The sequence below is a fragment of the Excalfactoria chinensis genome, chromosome 4 (assembly GCF_039878825.1).
Source record: "Excalfactoria chinensis isolate bCotChi1 chromosome 4, bCotChi1.hap2, whole genome shotgun sequence".
Lineage (NCBI taxonomy): Eukaryota > Metazoa > Chordata > Aves > Galliformes > Phasianidae > Excalfactoria > Excalfactoria chinensis.
In genome coordinates, this window is record NC_092828.1 from 17,980,502 (window position 1) to 17,999,341 (window position 18,840).

Consider the following 18,840-nt stretch of genomic DNA (forward strand, 5'->3'; position numbering starts at 1 on the left):
AGTTGAATATGATGGTGATATTACAACCATGTTGCTTTTTCTGAACACTTTCATAACTTCAATTTAAATAAAAATCAATTACCTAATTAATTTAACCTTAAATAGTTTTGTAACTACATAGTTCATTGCCAAAAAATGGCTAAATACTAATCTATTCTCAGGTTATGAAGTCTTCCACCATAAAACAATTACCATTATAAAACATGATTCCAAAAAGCTGTAGAAGCAATATGATTTTTTTTTTTTTTTTTGAGATTTCAGTTAAAACCCAGCACTAGATGGCCTGTGCAGATTTTGCTTTTCTTTTTTCCAGCTGCAGCTCACAAAATCTCTCTTTTAAAGAAGATATTAAGCCTACAAAAAAATCACCTGCTTCAAAGGAATAAAAAGTTCAAATTCTCAACAGTACTAACATAGACAGGGTTTACATCAAGCCTATGAGTACATCAAGACAGTTTACATCAAGCCTATGAGTAAAAAGAGTTGAAGAAGTGACTATAAAATTTATTTTGAAATAAATAAATCACTAAAAACTAAAACCAAAATGCTAAAGATAGTTTAGTTTCAGTACATAAAATGAGTTGATATCAGTGTATTAAGTGGTAAATGTGAGTCTGCAAATTAGAATAAAGCATATAAGACTTGAGATAATTACATCTTCCCAGCACAGCACAGAAAGGAGAACCTTCCTTGTCAATAGACAGCACATCTAGTCTATCCTTTACATACTCAGAGGAAAATCCACTACTGTGTTGAGAAATCTGACTAATACCTCGAGAGTAATTGCTGGGGAGAAAAGTACCAGTATCTAATAGAGATCTGAATTTGATGGAGGCAGTGGGGTCTGTTCTGTGAGGATCCCCAGACATAGCTGAAGCTAGCTAGTAGGTCAAGGAAAAATGACTCAAGGGTGTTACTAAACTTCTTTGATCAATGTGATCTGTATGACTTTCAGTCTGTAGTACATCAGACATTCAATTCTTTTTGAGTTGTTAGGTAGGAAATACAGCCAGCCTATTTTTCATCTCAACTTAGCTGGTATCTCAGAGTCTCATCTTTAAAATTGTCAAGAAAATGTGTCAAATTGTTAAAGGCAGTGTTTCTACCCTCTTGCTTTTAATCAAGATACACTTCTTTCTGCTTACCTGCAATATTTAAAGTCACTCATCCATAAGTACAGAAAATCAACGTAAGTAATCTGTTAAAATTGTCATGCAGAATATCTTAAGCATCATCTTCTGTCACAGAAGAATCATCAAAATGGCAGTGGAAAGGAACCTAGGTCATCTGCCAACCTCTTTGCACAAAGCAAGGTCTGTTAGAGAAGGCTAATCAGGGAAATGTCAACTTTTGAAGATCTCCAGGGACAGAAACACTGCTACTTCTCTGAGCACCCTGTTCTAGTAATGTCACCCTCAAAGAACTTCCTTATATATATAGATAATATATATATAAATATATATATAAAAGGATTAATATTTGTTTGAAATATTTATATATGTGTATATATATATTTCAAACAAATATTAATCCTTTTTTAAAGCCTTTGCGGTCTAAAGATGCTTCTTTTTCCCCTCAAAACTTTTCTAAATTGACAAGAGGAAAATTCCCTGTTTTTGCTTGCAGAGCAACACTATTTTTACACTGCTAAGCTGCAGCCAACGTACTATCAAAGCTTCAAGGAAAAGTCTGTGTGCCAGGTCTTTCTTCTCAGTGTAATATTCCTGACAGTAGAGCGAATATCGATGACAGCATTAAATGTCTCCTGGCAGGGCTTTGCTAAATCTGCAAAAAAAAAAGAAAAAAAAAAAAAAAGAAAGAAAAAAGACAAAAAAAGAAAAAAAAAAAAAAGAAAATTCTAGCCAATCAGAACACATGTGTCTTTCAAGTCAATTTGTGGAAAAAACTCTCCCTATATTCAAACTGAAGCACTAAGTAAATGAAAGTCTCGTACTTCTACTTTTTTAACTCTTTCTGGAAAGGCTAAAAACAAAGTAAAGGCTAACCAAAAACATAATGTCAGAACAGCTAAAACAGATATGCTGATTTTAGCATAGTCTTGAATTTTTAGTAGTTTTTAAAAGTATTTAAGAGATACTGAATAGAATGATAGTATAAAAGAGTGTTAGGTTATAATTCTCTTACCAGCTTTCTGAGGAGCCCATTCAGAGAAATTCGGGAAGATTAAACATTAATATGTCATACCCTGGCTATTTTATGTAGCATAAAATTAATGATTTTTCCACTACTGGACATCTAGACAAGAACATAAAGATACTGCAAACACTTACTAGTGATCTAGGAAGTATGGAATGAAACACACAGAAAAGAAATCTGTTTTCTGTCTTTTCATTTTCTTCCTCAAGTTCTCTTAGTTGCTCCAAGAATAAATTGTGGCCCAAAGCTGAGTAATACATATATTTTTCTCTTGTGATCAAATTTCATAGTTGTATGCTACTTTTCTACTGCTAGATTCAAATAATAATATAAGACTGGTAAGGGAAAATGCCACTACATACCCTCATCTTTGAATCACAAAATATAGTGAGACTTAACTACAAAGGTTGTCAAATATTTAAACTTTTTTGAGTACTTATTCAGAACTCATTTTCATAGAGAAGACAAACCAAAAAAGCAATAGTACAGCCAGACCATTTTTACAGTTAAAGAGAAAGATTTTTTTAGCCTCTGAGTTACTATTGTTGATAAAGCTGTTGCTGGTGATTTCAATTTATGGTCAGGACACCTGCAATTTATGGTGTTACTGTAAAATAACATGGCTGTGTTACCATGATTTACCATGTAGTTTATGCAAAATACCAGGTGGTGTTTTACAGTAGCTTGGGAAATACTGCCACTCTTCACTGTAGTATTCTGACAGTGACAATGATTTATGATGCCACTGGAAAATGCAAGGCTGGGGAGGAAAAGAAGGTATTTGGCCACGTATCTTCTTCTGGCATCCCACTACCTCTTACATGTCTTGATATCCTTGACTTAAGATACAGAATTAAATGGTCTTGCCCGGTACAGACACTTTTCTAGAAAAGACATTACATTTCACCTATGGTGGAAATTTAAGGAGAAATACATAATTAACTATAAAACATCATTATTCACGGTTTCTTAAAGAATTATTGACTATTAGCATATACAGTTTTTTGATGCTTAATTTGGCACCCCGTTCTGAACCCAGATGTCTTACGTGACAAGGTCCATAAAAGATGTTCCTGTTTGGCTGCCCAGTAGAAAAATATATTTTTCCTTTTAATAGAGATTTTTAGAAACTTGTTTAAAATATGCTAGACCAGAAATAGAAAGAGACAAATTGTGTTAGAATAATCCGTGCTAGAGCTGTTGTGTAAAAATGATAAAGTAGCAGCAAAGAAAGGGGAAATATTTCTGTATTTTTTAGTATCTAAATAGACAATGTCTGAACAGACTGAACACCTAAACTCAGAGAAACTCCAGTAATAGTACACAGAAATATATATTCTTGCAATAAGCAATACATATATAAATGTAATACTTTCTTAAACTTGCTGGACAATGCCTTGGTAAAAAGAAGTCAGTTAAATTAGCAGTTTAGGCCATATATAGGCTGATAAATCTTAATAGATCTGTTCATTGATTTCAATAGAAACTTAGAGTGCAAACAATGTATTTACACATAAAAATATTTTCTTCTGCACATACACATATGAATCATTCACAAATAATTTGATAACTATCAGTTCCCACTGGATTTAGAAGACATACTAAGGCTTAATACTTGTGAAAATCAATGCACTAAACAGCAACTTTGATCAAGACTCTGCTTTTGTCAATATTTTTGAGTCTTTTCCCCAGTGATGAAAATATTTAGAGTTTATCTACTGCGTGTGTATACAGATGCACTAGAATGCACATCTCCCATTCGGTTTTCAGATTTCCTTCCTGCCTCTTCCCCTTCTCGAGTTCCTCCCACAAAACATGTGAGCGGCAAAACATTTTTTCTTAGGTAAAATGTTCCTAGTGTGTTACAATAAAAAATAAAAATTAAAAAAAAAAAAAAAAAAAAAAAAAAAGGTAAAAAGGTAAAAGAGTATGAAGGAATGAAAATTTCAGAAATATAAACAAGCAAAAAATCTTGGAATATAGAGACAAAGACCAGTTGAAGGCTGTGATCAGACTTGTCTACAAGACTTGCTGTCATACAAATGCTTGATGATTTGAGTTTGTTTTTAAGGCTCATTTCTTTTACTCCACTGGGGCTTCTTCTCCTTTGTCTAAGTGCAGAATCAGACTGATGCATAATGAGGCTCCTAAAAGTTAACTTGTAGGTCTAATATTCCGTTGTTTTTGTTATTTATAGAGTTCTCGTTACTGAAATTCCTTTGAATATGCAATGTAGAACAATCCAAAGGATAATTTCAGAGGTACTAAATCACACCCACATGTATCTGGTATGGTTGAAGTGGGTAGCACTCTTCTCCACTCTTCTTCAGTGATGGGGAAGGGGAATAGGAATGGGAAGGAAAAAAGAAAGAGAAAGAAAGGGAGAGGAAAAAAAAAAAAAAGAGAGAGAAAAAGGAAAGAAGAGGAAAAAGAGGAAAAGGGAGAAAAGAGACAAAAGAAAAAAAAAAGAGAAAGAAAAAAAGAGGAAAGAGGAAAGAGGGAGAAGAAAAAAAAAACTATTAGGGTAATAGTAGTTATGTCATGGACAGTGTTTAAAAATTAAAAATTATATTTTACTTAAATATAAAAGGAGAGGAGCAGAGGGGAGGGGAGGAAAATGGAAGGGAGGGGAGGGGAGAGATGAGAGCAGGGTAGGTGAGGGGAAGGAAGACACTTCTCAGCACTTCTTTTATCAATAAATAACTATTTAAATACATTTCTTCACAGTGGACTCAGTTTAAAGAACAAAAAAGTTAAGTTTAGAAATAGTTTTTGTTTGTTTTGGGGGATGAAAAAAGTAATTATTTAGGAAAAAAAAAAAAAAAAGTTTCTTTCAGAAAACATATTGAGACCAATATGTTTCTCTTTACTTACTGGGATAATCTTGATGATAATATACAGGGTGATTTTACTGAAATCATTACTGCCATAAACTGAAGAAAGTTTGTCAAGGGTAGAAATATTTTGGAGATAAAGAGATGTCATTCCCCACTGAAGATTCCACTTCAAATAGAGTAAAATTAATCCGACATCTTTATAATAACGAAACAGAATGGGTCAGAAAACTGACCTGAAATTCATAAATTTCCATAATGACTGGATGATTCTGGTAATCATATTACAGACAGGACATTTGAATTCCTGGAAGGTGTCTTAATTCTATCTTAAATTCAGGTTATATTCTAAAAAGTTGATGTAACAGTGTGCTAATAATTTAACTTGTCAGCATGCTGATTTTTTTTTCAAAATAAGGCCATTATTCCACAATCTACACATCTTGATCTCAATCCAAACTGCACAGATTTTGTTCATTATCAAAAGTGAACAAAATGGATTAATTTGTGACCTTAGTTAATGAACAATCTAGATGAAAATATTTCTTATCGCCTTGAATCACTTTGAGTTGCAGATTCCTTTTTATCCAGCTGAATTATCACCACCAGTATATTTAACCCAACTATAGGTATAGTATAGTTCACATTTGACAGTGCTCATGAGAGAATTTTACCAAGATTTTTTATTAAATCACTTTATTGACTGAGCAAGAGAGAGAAGACAACCGTCTTCATTTGGTTATAATTTTATTACTTCTGCAGTTCTAACAAAAATAAAAGCCATCTAGGTCTTATTGCTAGTAATAAAGCACAGAGATACACTTCATCTAAGAGATACACTTCATCTAGGTGAACACTGCTGAGTTGAAGCAGTAGAAAACTACGGGTGATTTTTGCAGAAATCTCACAAAATACATGAAGTGACATTTTTAGATATAGAAATATTTGCTTATAATTTTTATTCTGGAATAAAGACAAACATCATACATGAGGGAATAAATTAGAGACATTACATAACTCCACTACCAAATATATATGTGCATTAACCTTTTATTATAGAGCAAAAGAAAGATTACATTAAGTAAAGGAATAGAGTATGGCAGGTGATTGCTGATGGCATTTAGTTTAGTATGTGTGCTGCTAAGCACAGAAATTACTAAAAAATAATTACTTTTCATAAGCTGATAAATGAATAACAACATGCTATTTTTATTTCATGCAGTAAAAAATTGATAATAATTATTAGCATGTTCTTGTCAATAAAAATACAGCCATGCATTATTGATTTTATCTGAAGCATATGCATAAAATCATAATGATTTACCTACTTTAGGTATAGCAAAAGGACTCTTTAATCAGAAATATATTGTTTTTCACATTTTGTTTCTTATTTTATGATCTGGACTATAGATAATTTAAGTCAATCTACTCAGTGCTTTTTCACCCCAGTACTATCAATAGAGAATAGCACAGAAATACAGCCTTGCTTATTATGTCAGAGAAACTGAATATTCTTTTTTTTTTTTTTTTTTTTTTAATTTGCACTTATTTCCCCATATATTGTGATTCTTCACTTATGTGTCTTTATTTTAATGCAGGAATCAGATTTCTTAGTTGATGATTCCACCCTGCCAAGCCTCATATATTTTGATGCCTGAATGACTCCTCAAGTAGTAATGCAAACTGCCACATACCAACAGCTATGTCTAGTGCAAAAAGAAATTCTGCAGGTGAATTTATAGACCGCTGAAATTTAGTTGCAGCTTTTCTTCTTCTGGTTGAAATGTATTAATAATATTATCGATGCCAATTATAACAGATTTTTTTTTTTCCCTCTTATTTTCAAAGTATACATGTAGGCTATGAATTATGGGGCAAAACAACTGATATTTAATTGCTAAAGCCTCCAAGCATAAAAAAAACTTAACTGTAAGCAGTCTGCTAATCAAAATTCTTGGTAGACTATGTATAACATAAATAGTGTAAAATTTTCTGCCCCGATTCACTTTTTTTTTTTTTCTTTTCTTTTTTTTTTTTTTTTTTTTTTTTTTTCCTAACGTATGCATTCATTCAGAGCTGATATTTTAATTGCACAAGTAATAGAACATGACGGAATGACATGCCTATTTATGACACTGAAACATTTTGAACAAAAGAGACCTTTACAGTCATGTTTGCAGGTGTTTTAGAAATTGTCATGTCTACGTTGTTATTTGTTTCTCATTTTCTAAGTAGGAAGATGAAAGCAAATTTGAATTGTACAATGTAAAACTTTAAGTCTTTGCCTCTAGTTTGTACTGTAGTTCCATTATAAAGAGAACTGTGAGATCTATAGGCACATCTGTGATTACTTTTGCATTAAAAATATATACAAATTTCCTGTAATCTTATATTCTTAAGGCCAGCATTATAGCTCATTAACACAGTGAATTTTCTGAGTAAGCTCCAAACTGCATCATTTACTACAAAATATTCTTAATTCAATTCCAGAGATTTTGGTCAGGCCCCATATTCTGGGAAAATGTTGGGAAAATGTTGGGAAAATGAGTTTAAAGGAGAGAGTACTGGAGGTTTTAAACAATCAAACAAAAACTATTGGTGTGCTGGGCCTTTCAAACATTCAGGTAGGTAAAATTCCACTTTTGAGGATATCACTGTCTCAGGAATAACCACGTTTACTGTGATTTCTTTCTCCAAATATCTAATCAGAATTTCCTTTGCTGCAAATGTCTATTGCCCCATATATTTTTTCGGTTCACTTTTGAGAAGTAGCTGACTATTGCCTCCATAATCTCCCACGAGGTAGCCTAAAAGAACTACAAGTGCCCATTTAGATTTCTTTCCTCAACAAAGCTCCCTTACCACCTTTATACATTTTGTGTAGTACAGCTCCTTTTATCAACTTGCTGACCTTCTGGAGGACTGAGTCACTACTTTTCTTCTACTGAAGAGTTTAAAGAAAACACGGTGGTCTTCCAGATAGCACAACATAGAGGAATAATCACTTTATGCTCTTACGGTCAACCCTCCCATGTGGGAGTCAGCTTCAATTGACGCAAGATAGCATCATGGACTTGAAATGCCTTGGGTTCCAGTACTGACCACATGGGTGAGAGGACTGCTTTCTAAGATCACTTTTGCTGCCCAAATAAACCTTAGATGTCTACGGATCTTCAGATACCAAAATGATCAAAATGTCCTCTAAACTTTCTTGATGTTTGAATACATGGTAGGAATGTCACAATGAAGACAAGATGAATAACAAAGAGACACTTATCAAGGGTATGTAATTCTCAGCTTCTCAGTAACTATTAATATATCACTAACTAATCCTTTTTTACTGCTTTCTATATGAAGATTTTTTTTTCTTTTTTCTTTTTTTCATATTTCGTATCTTGCTTTATACACATCTTTCTGGTAATGATGTATATGTGAACAAAGAATTTACATGAGGCTCGTTGTCACTGGATAGTCAAAGGTTATTTCTCTTCATATGAATACAAGTGGAAATTGTGCTTCCTAATTTTGCTTATTCACATTTTTGTAATCCTTACAGAAGTAGTTATAATATACTATGTCACATTTTCAGACTCACAGCTTATTTAAATGGAACAACTTGATATAAGCTTCATGAAAATAAATTAATTCATAAATAAATAAATACTCAAATAGTTCAGTAATTAGTATGTACTGCTTAATTAGGTTGATATAATTAGAATAAAAAGTAACCATATTCTTTGTTGTCTGCTGTAAAACAGTGAACCTAACTGTTCATGGAATCAGAATGAGGATTTAGGTAAACAGAATTTTAGACAATCTTTACTAATTTTCTCTCTAAGCCATCTGAAACACCTTTTTATTGAAATTTTACCATAAAAAAAAACACAACATATTTCCATGTCGTACAAAGAAATTATATGATGTGCCTCTTTTATTCATGACTCAGTGAGACAAAACAATCTCTGAGGAACATCATAAGGAAAGTGAAAATTCTTCCTCATAAAAACAATGAGGAAGTGGAAATGGCTTACAAGAGAGGAAAGTGGCAAAATGCAAAACAAATTAAGAATGGGGATTAGTTCTCTTCTATGACTTGAATGCAGTTGAACCCTTTATCAAGTCAAGTTTGTGACTGTATGGATATTTTTTCTTCCTGCTGTGTTAGGCTATGTACAGTGGCACTCCTTGCAGTGTAGCGATAATCACAGTTTTCATACAGCCTTAAGTACTCCAATAAAATACTCCTACAGGAATATTCACTTTGTCAAAAACATTACTGAAGATGTGAATAATAATTAAAAAAATAAAAATGGGAAGGCTACTGGCCACTTCTCTTCTGAAAGTCTATCCTTTTGTTTGTTTGTTTTGTTGTTGTTGTTATTGTTGTTGTTGTTATTAATACTTACTAAAATTCCTGATAAGAAGCAACATAATATAAAGTACAAAACATTTTTTTTTATAAACATAAGAAATATTTGCAGCATATTCATATACTGGAATCATTCCCCCAGTACCAAATTATATGAATACATAGTATTTTTAATTAAAAAGGTACTGTGAAATGTGTAATTAAAAATATTATCAACATCCTCCGTATATCTTAAAATAATCCATTTTTTGAGTATCAAAACAGAAAAACAACAGAAAAACTAAGTAGAATCACTTCTTAGTTATCTAATTTAATGGATATGAATTTCACTTCATGATGATTTTTGTATCTTAATAAAATTATGCTGAAACTGCCATCTTCACTTATTAGTAATTGTACCAAAAATAAATGCTTTAGGATACCAGCCTGACATAATGTGTTTAGCTACAGAACACACTGTGCTACATAGAAACATAGGATGCAGCAACACTGTAGTTAAAAAATAAGATTTCCTCTGAGTCCACATACCCTTAAAGCTAAAATGCAGTTTGATGTCTCATGGTCAACTCATGTACTGGAGATTAAGTTAATTAAGAATTGTCCTACTCTATTAAGGCTCCCTGGAGACTAATTATTAAAGTGTCTTGGATCATTAGAAACCTACAGTAATAGAAAGTATTGAAAAGGGTTGCTTACACTATGAACACTCCAATACCCAGTAGATTATCTTTTGCACTAAATGACTTGCACCCTACGAAGGGGATTATCTTCTCATCTGCTTTTCTGCCATTTAAGAAGTTAAAAAAAAAAAAAAAAAAAAAAAAAAAAAAAAAAAAGGTGCCCACAAGAAATCTGCATTTCATGAGTATTTCTTTTTATTTTTATTTTATTTTTATTTTTATTTTTATTTTTATTTTATTTTTTTCATGTATGTTTTTCCATCTGCTTTTTATCTCTGGTAGTCAAATTCCTTTTAAGTAGAAAAGGTTCGTTTTGTAATTTGTTATTTTTGTTTTCTTCTTCTAAATTCCATCAGCATATAAAAGGCTTAGGGGCTTTGAAAGGATCTAATTAGGAAATTAAAAATATATAGAATTATTAAACAGAATTTCTTACAGAAATAGATAAACGAGGTCACTGTGTAGAAACTGTGTGACCTTTTCTGTGCTATCTTTTAAGAAACTAGTAAATCATAGGATATGATCCTATTATCTTATCTGTTTCACACCCAGGTAGATTCACTCATTTCACAAGTTATCATTGTTAAAAACCACGTTGTACAGAGACAAATAAGATTGCTGCAAATGATCACACAAAAGATATTCTTAAAATCTAATTTTGTATACCATATTTATATATTTCCTTTTCATTCTTAACTGAATCAAGAATGATGAAAAGGGAGAGAGAAGAAGAACAGTAGAAAAATCTTCCTTCCAGAGACAAGTATTGTCTCCTCAGCATAGATTTATTATATCTCAGACAACTATTTTCCTTAGTAAGGCTAACTGTACTTGCCAAATGGCCACATTAATTTATTTGCAATTTTGATCAAAGGAAACCGTGCCCTTTTGGAAACCCAACTTTCCATTTCCCCTAAAATTTTTAGATGTAGGCACAGTTCATGAAGTCACTCAGTATAAAATGAGGTTGAGTAATTACATGGTCCTTCTTAAAGGAAACACTGAACTTTCAATATATTACTAGAACAAAGCAGGAACCTTGCACATAAGACAATGCCTTGAAAATAACAGATTTTGAAAAAGCTGTTCAGTATATTTTACTTGTTTCTGTGTTTTGCTATTATACCGTGCAATTTAAGAGCTCTGTTTAGTGAATAAATCAGGCTATTTAAGATTATTCCATATGGATTAGAATGTCCTTTCACTCACAGGCAAAAATAATGAACAAGTAGAAATTAATTTCATTTTACAGCCTAATTAGAGACACATAGAAAGAAACTTCTGTATTTCAAATACAAATTACTGTTGTGATGTTAGTATATCATCATATCACTTAATAATTAATAGCCTTTGTAAATCATAAATTATGTATTATAGATTATGCTTTTACAGTTTTAAATAGATACAAATCTGATTGATTTGACAAAAATAACCCTTACCTTTAATTGTTGATTTGCATAAGTTTGCACTGGAATAATATTTCATACTAGTTCATTAATCAGCACTGAAGATGAGCGCTGCAACAGTATATCTGAATGACATACACAAGGATAAATTTATTAAAATACAGTCCTTTCTATCTGTAAATGTGTATCCTGTTAAAACTCTTTTCTTGGTTTGGAATTGTTGAATGATTCAAATGGTAGAGATGGGTCTATGGAGTTCTGTATGATCAAATCAAAAGCTGAAAATTCTTGTTTGATTTATCAGTTTAGAATTAGATTTGTAGCAGAAATAGGGACTTACAAAAGTAGAGATTTTTTAAGCTCAAAAAAGAAACACAGAAACATAGAAACCCTCTATCATGGACATTCAAATCATTTTATCAAATAACAAATGGTTGGAGTATAAAAGTAGCTCTTGGGATCACATAATCCAAGTTCTCTGTTGAATTTGGGTCAGCTAGAGCAGGTTTTGCCAGCTCTGCTTTAGGTTGTTTTTCAATATCTCTAATACAACTTATGTCCAAATTCTACCCTTATACTACTACTGAGCAGTTTGACTTCCTCTTGTTCGATCTTTCCCATGCACATTGGTTAGACCCCTCCTTGAAACTTCTGTTCTCCAGGCTGAAGAATCACAGATCTCTTAGTCTGTCATGGGATAGAAGAACCTCAACCATCTTCATGACCCTATACTACACTCACTTTAATAAGTCCATGTCTTGCTTGTACTGGAGAACCACAGTACTCCAGATGAAGGCTCACCAGCGCTCAGTGGAGGATAAAGATTACCTCCTTCAGAATTCTGGAAGTTCTTTGTCCAAAGGGGCCCAGAACGCTTTTGCTCTCCTTTGCTGCAAGGGCACACTGCTGACTCACAATCACCTTCCTGTCCACCGTGATACCTGCACCTTTCATGTACCTGGGATTATTCCTTCGCAGGAGGAGGATATTTCCCTCTGTCAAATTTCAGGAGGTCCCTCTGTGCCCAGTTCTCCACCTTGAGAGATCTCTCCAAATGACAGTACAACTATGTGTCTAAGTGTACACTCTGTCCCTCTACCCAGGTTGAAGAATATTGGCCGTAGTGTTGACCACTGGGGATACACTACTGGTGACTGGTCTACATGTCATTGTTCACATCCCTTTGGGCCCATCAGTTTACCTTACTGCTCACTTACCTAACTCATGCTTTGTCATCTTGTTAGGAGTACCTCAGGTGCTGCCTCATCACTGCCAAGTACAGAGGGATGATCACCTCCCTGTTCTGGCTGACTACGCTATTTTTGTTACAAGTCAGGATGCCATTGATCTTCTTGGGCATGTGGGCACACTACTGACTCTCATTCAGCTGGCTGTTAACTAAAACCCTCAGCCAGTCTGCCTGAAAATCGTGGTTTTGTATGTAAGTCTTCACATGCTGAATATTCTATTATTATTGAATTACAGGATTTTTTTGTTGTTTCAAGCCAGATATTTGTTCTGCTGAAAAGGTAGGTCCAAGTAATTGCAATGCTGATATCATCGCTGTATTGCTTTTGGGGATACATATATGCATATTTGGGGACATATATATGGGGAACAGTCGTTCATCCATAAAGCTGTTGGTTGGCCATCTGTTATCATATATCCAAAATCTGTACTTTGTCAGAGCCATGTTAAGCCCTTACAGCATATAGCTGCTCAGAGACTATCCTATGAGTTCAATGTTAATGTTTCTAGGTACTAAAATTTCCATAGAAATGCACGAGCTTCTAAAATGCAGATCATGTCTACATTAGGTCCATTCTTAAACACACAGTGTTTCAAATATAAGGCATTTATCTGCACCTCCATATTCTGCAGAGTTTAACCTAATAACTATCATCCTCCTGTCCTGGCTTTGTTTCTAATCTATATATCCTTGGATAGATACATAGTGGGTCATTTGAAGATTTCTGTAATTGTGGCATTAATATTAAAGAACAACAACAAAAATAATAAAATTTTATGATAATAAGTTGTTTTATATGTTTTACCTTTTCCCCCTCTATTTCTTTGACATAATAGCTATGGTTTAAAATTCCTGTGCTAAAAAAGCATACATTTGCTGCTTAGAAGGATATAAAGTTAGACAAAAGGAGTTACTTACAAAGTTATTACCACAGTTACTATGTTAACATGTTTCTAGAGGTTGAGAGAAATATAGAAACACCTACCTTATAGTGTTTTCCATAAACCATGTGACATATCCTGTGCAAACCTGAAAGCAGGCATTTACTCCATGCTGCATTTTAACACCATGTGGCAGCTAAACTGCTATTTGTTTGCTGCAGTTGAGCTGGGGAGAGAATAAGAAGGGCAAAGGTGTGAGAACTTGTGGGCTGAGATAAAGACAGTTTACTAGGTAAAGAAAAAGCTGCATGTGGAAGCAAAGCAAAGCATGACAAGAAATACATCCTCTGAATCTCCCTGGAGATGGTCAGTTATTTCCAGGGTAGCAGGGTTCACTATATCTAGCCATTACTTAGGAAGACAAGCAACATCACTCTGAATGTGTGCCCTGCCCTCCTTCCTCCTTTTTTGTTCCTCTTTACTTTTATTGCTGAATATAGTTTTAAGTGGTGTGGGATAAACCTTCGGTCAGTTTGGGTCAGCTGTCCTGGTTGTGTTCCCTCATAACCTCTTGTGTGCCCTCTTAATCTCTTGTGTAGCCTCTGCTACTCACTGGCAGGGCAGTGAGAAGCAGTAAGGACCTTCACTCTGTAAGCACTGTTCTTCACTAATTAAAACAATGGAGTGTTATCAATAGTTTTTTACCACAAATCTGAATCACAGCACCATATGGACTGCTCTGAGGAAAATTAACTCCATCCCAGCCAAAACCAGTAAACCGCACAAAGGAAGATAACAAAAAGCCTATCTGTCCAGCTGTAGCATTAGTGAGAAGAGAATACCAGACCACTGCCAGTTGCCATCTTGAAGGTGATATTCCTTTGTTTACCATTATTGTCCATGTTGGTGACAAAATTGTTACTATTCTAACTTCTGTGAAACAAAAAGATTTCAGAGAAAGACACAGAGAATGACCAAGAGCAGTAAGAGCAAATCAGAATACTAATGAGAGACACAAAAGAGCTAGATGTCATTAGTTCTTTTAAACTCCTAGAAAGCACTGGTCAAAATTGTCTTTGTCCCAGTAAACAGCATTAAAAAGGATTACAAAGATTGAATCTGTTCTTTTTTAGATAGCACAAAAGAATCAAATATCCCTATGCAGGAGATCCGAAGTAGTTACTTTACATAATAAACAGAGTTGAAGTTTAAATATTCAAATAAATCTTAAAAGAAAAACAATTAAAAAGCAGCTAATATATTCTTTATTTATTATTCTTGAAAGTCATCTCATCGCAACTTCACACACTTCCATGTCACATAAAGACCTTAAAATTTTATACATAGCTGCTTCACCAGATAATGCACTTACACAAAAAGAGAAAGGAATAGCAGAGCAAAAACATAAACAAAAGACAGAATACTTGTCTGCTATTAATGATAGTAGAGTACTACAATATTTAAGTGTGTATGGAGTCCCTCTTTTTAAAACCTGTCATGAATAGAATGCATTGTACTTCTCATTCCAATGGGTCAATTGGTTACCATAGGAACAGCTGAGGACTTTCAAGTTTTCAAAGTTTGAATCTGTAGCAGCTCCTATATACGGCTCCAGGAGTAGATTCTGAAAAGAGATATCTATGACAGTCAGAACATTCTGAGATCTGTTTAAGCTACCTATATGCATTATAATTAATAAAGCTGAGAAATAAAAATTTAGTGGTTACAGTAAGGAGTATGTCCAATTAAATGAGAGACTATGGTGAACAAGCAAAGCAAATGAATCCAAAAAGAGTGTCTTAGGAAAAGATAGGAAGAATACACAACTTTTTAAAGGCATTAATGGGATTTTTTTTTTTTTTTTCCCCTTTATCCCTAGAATGGTCTCAATTTTTGTTAGATCCTCCCAGTTTTATTTCATCTACACAACATTCATAGTTGGATCATTATACTTAATCTGCTGTACTCTGGCAATTATTATGCTTTTCTATATCTAAAAATTTAGAAAAATTGAAGGACAAAAAAACACAAGTGTGCAGAACAGAAAAATACAGTTGTGCATTTCTATATACAAACTGTACCTTGAAGTCTTTAATCAGCTGATAAACTTAAGAGCAATGCACTCATCATCCTGATAAGGCACCCAAACATTCTCAGATTCTCAGGTGGCATCATTCCCTATCTCTGCTGACATGGATGAGTTGACCCAAAGATTCCTCATTAGCCTGACTGCATTTTCTGGTTATTTTGCTTGAGAATTTCATGATTTCTGTGCTATTTTCCTGCCTGAATCCATAACACAAAACAGATCCATTTAAACAAAACCAGCTCTGTAATTCTGCCTTTTTCTCTACAGACATTCTTAGAACCCTTTCTCAGCAGTGAGAATCAAGGTAGGGCAACTCATCCTTGGAGTCTAGAATCTTCATTAGACAAAACAGAGAAGAAGGGAAAGTTTTAAAAATTTATTTATGACACTCTTTCCAAAAGTATTAAGCAGATCAAAGAAAACTGAAGTGAGGAAACAAAGGGGAAGTAATTGGTACCTTGGAGCCACAATATCCAAAAGAGCAATGTCCCTTTTATTCTCAGAAGTGTTAGGTCTTTTGGGGCAATGACCATAATAAAATCCTTAATGGAATAGTATTGTTCTTAAAACAAGATGGGGCACAGCGTTAGGAGAAAATAGTGCCTGAAAATCTCTAAGGATAAAAAAGAGAGGAAAATCAGACTTTATTTTTGCAGTTATTTGAACATTATATTACATATCTAAAATCTAGAATTCAGAAAAAATAAATAAGCCAAGTTTGCAAAACAAAGTACTAAAGATTTATTTCAGCAGAACCTGTGACAGTCTAACATCATAATTCTATGTGACTGCTTATCTGTTATTCTGTTTATTCTTATTAAAACTGCTGCTCCACATTTAGGTGTCTGTGTATGAATCTAGGTGAAATCTAAGGAGAAGGAATTGGAAGGATGGAAAATACTGAAGTACTTTTTAAAATTGTTATATTAAAATACACGGCTGGCATGAAAAATAAAAGTAGAAAATGTGAGGAGACGTGAGCTATGATTATACAATCAAAACTTGTTATCATGAATTTCACAGAATCACAGAATCACCGAAGTTGGAAAAGACCTACAAGATCATCCAGTCCAACCATCCACCCATCACCAATAGTTCTCACTAAACCATGTTCCTCAACACAATGTCCAAATGTTCCTTGAACACCTCCAGTATTGATGACTCCACCACCTCACTGGGCAGTCCATTCCACTGCCTGATCACTCTTTCAGAGAAGTAGTATTTCCTAATGTCCAGCCTAAATCTTCCCTGGCCAATTTGACTTAAGATACTAAGTGTTCTGTTGCCTTATGTTTCTGTGTTTCTTTGTTACGCCATAGTCTAAACAGTAAATGGAAATAGCATTTCATATCCATGGTCAATTCTTCATAAGCGACACCTTTTTACCCTACCCTAATACTGCTGATTTTACTTGGACAACCTGAACAATTTCTATTCAGTGTACAATTTTATTTTTTTTTAATGCATGTCAAGGAGACCTTCAGGCAGTGCAACCATTCTGATGAAGCAGTAGGGCTTCACAGAGAAATTCCTGAATGCTAATGTTGACTCAGATTGACAAGAACTCCTGACATTCAGTGTGAATTGCTTTGTTGATTGCTTTGTTGTTAGATGAGTCTTTACACTTTTCTGTTTTGTGTTCTCCATCTGTTAAAATCTGAGTAATCTGCATTTGAGGAAAAGGCAAGAATTTTGAGCTTTAGTTAAGCCACTTTATCACTGCTAATCTGCTTTTGAGAACCACACTATGAATTAGCGTAGGCCAGGCATGACCAACCAATGGCCCAAGGGCTACACGTGGCCCTGGACAGCTAGTGATATAATTGGAAGATCATAAAGAGTCATGTGCAGCACCCCCTGCAATGGCTATCTTCTTCCAGATAAGTGCACAAAAAAGACCACTTCAGGGCCATTCATCTGCAGCTTATCTCTCTCTTGTTGCCCCTTGCCTTTTCCATCTGTGCCCTCAGACAAAGGATTTCTCAGCTCTCGCCTAGGACTTGCTTGGACTTGTCCATACTCAGCAAACTTTGAGGCAGTGGTGCAAAAGCATGGCCTCTTACACCACCCTTCCATTTCCTTTTCTCCAAGCTCACCAATCCTCAGCCATTCCTTGTAGGACATGTCCTTCAGCCCCTTCACTAGTTTTATTGCTCTCCTCTGGATGCATTCAAGCATTTTAGCAACCTTTTTAAATTGTGGAGCCCACAGCTGTACATAATATTCCATGTGAGATTGCACCAATAGACCATCTGACTAAGCTTTGTTTAGTGCACCCCAGAATATGACCTTTCAGTTGTCAGGGTGCATTGATGGCTCACACTGAGCTCTCTCTGCAGGGCTACTCATCTCTCTGTCTCCATTTGTGTCTGGCAGTACTGTATCCCAAGTACAGAAGCTGGCATTTGTTCTTAGTGAATTTCATTGTTGCTGATGGCCCAGTAGCATAATCTACCTAGAGCCCTTTGCAGAGTTTCTCATCTCTCAAAAGTGCTGACAACACCTTCCAGTCTGGTATCATCAGCAAACTCATTAAGCATTTAACTCCTGCATTTTTAACATTGATAAAACTTACTGAACAGAACTGGACACCAGGTTGAACACTGCTAATGACTGGCTACCAGTCACCAGGTGGTTAGCTTCTATACAGTGGGGATTTCCCTTGATTCCACAGTATTTTGGCAGACAATTGAGAAGGATCCTGCTATGTCATCCCCTGGCTCTCTCGGTGCTCAGATGAATCCCATCAGGCTTAAATACTTAATAAGTATTTACTTACATTTTAGATGTCAACAAAAGGAACGTCACTGCTTCTTCAGCTTGTAGGACTGGACAACCCCATTCATTAATACTGGACTGGGCAACCCCCTATCATTAATATTAAGGACTGAGGCAGCAAAGGCATTAAATGCCTTTGCCTTTTCTTCATCCTTATTTTTTGAGTGACTAGCTTCATCCAGTAACAGTTGTGCATTTTTCTTTGATCTCCTCTTGTTATTAATATATTTCAAAAAGCTTTATTTTGTTGTTGTTAATGTGAAATATCACTTGCTCATTTTAACTCTAGTTTGAATTTTGTCCGTTTGCATTTTCTTCCTGCAAATGCAAACTGCAGCTCTGTAATCTTCCTGTGTGACTTGACCTTGCTAAGAGAGATACTCAGTTTTTCTGTTTG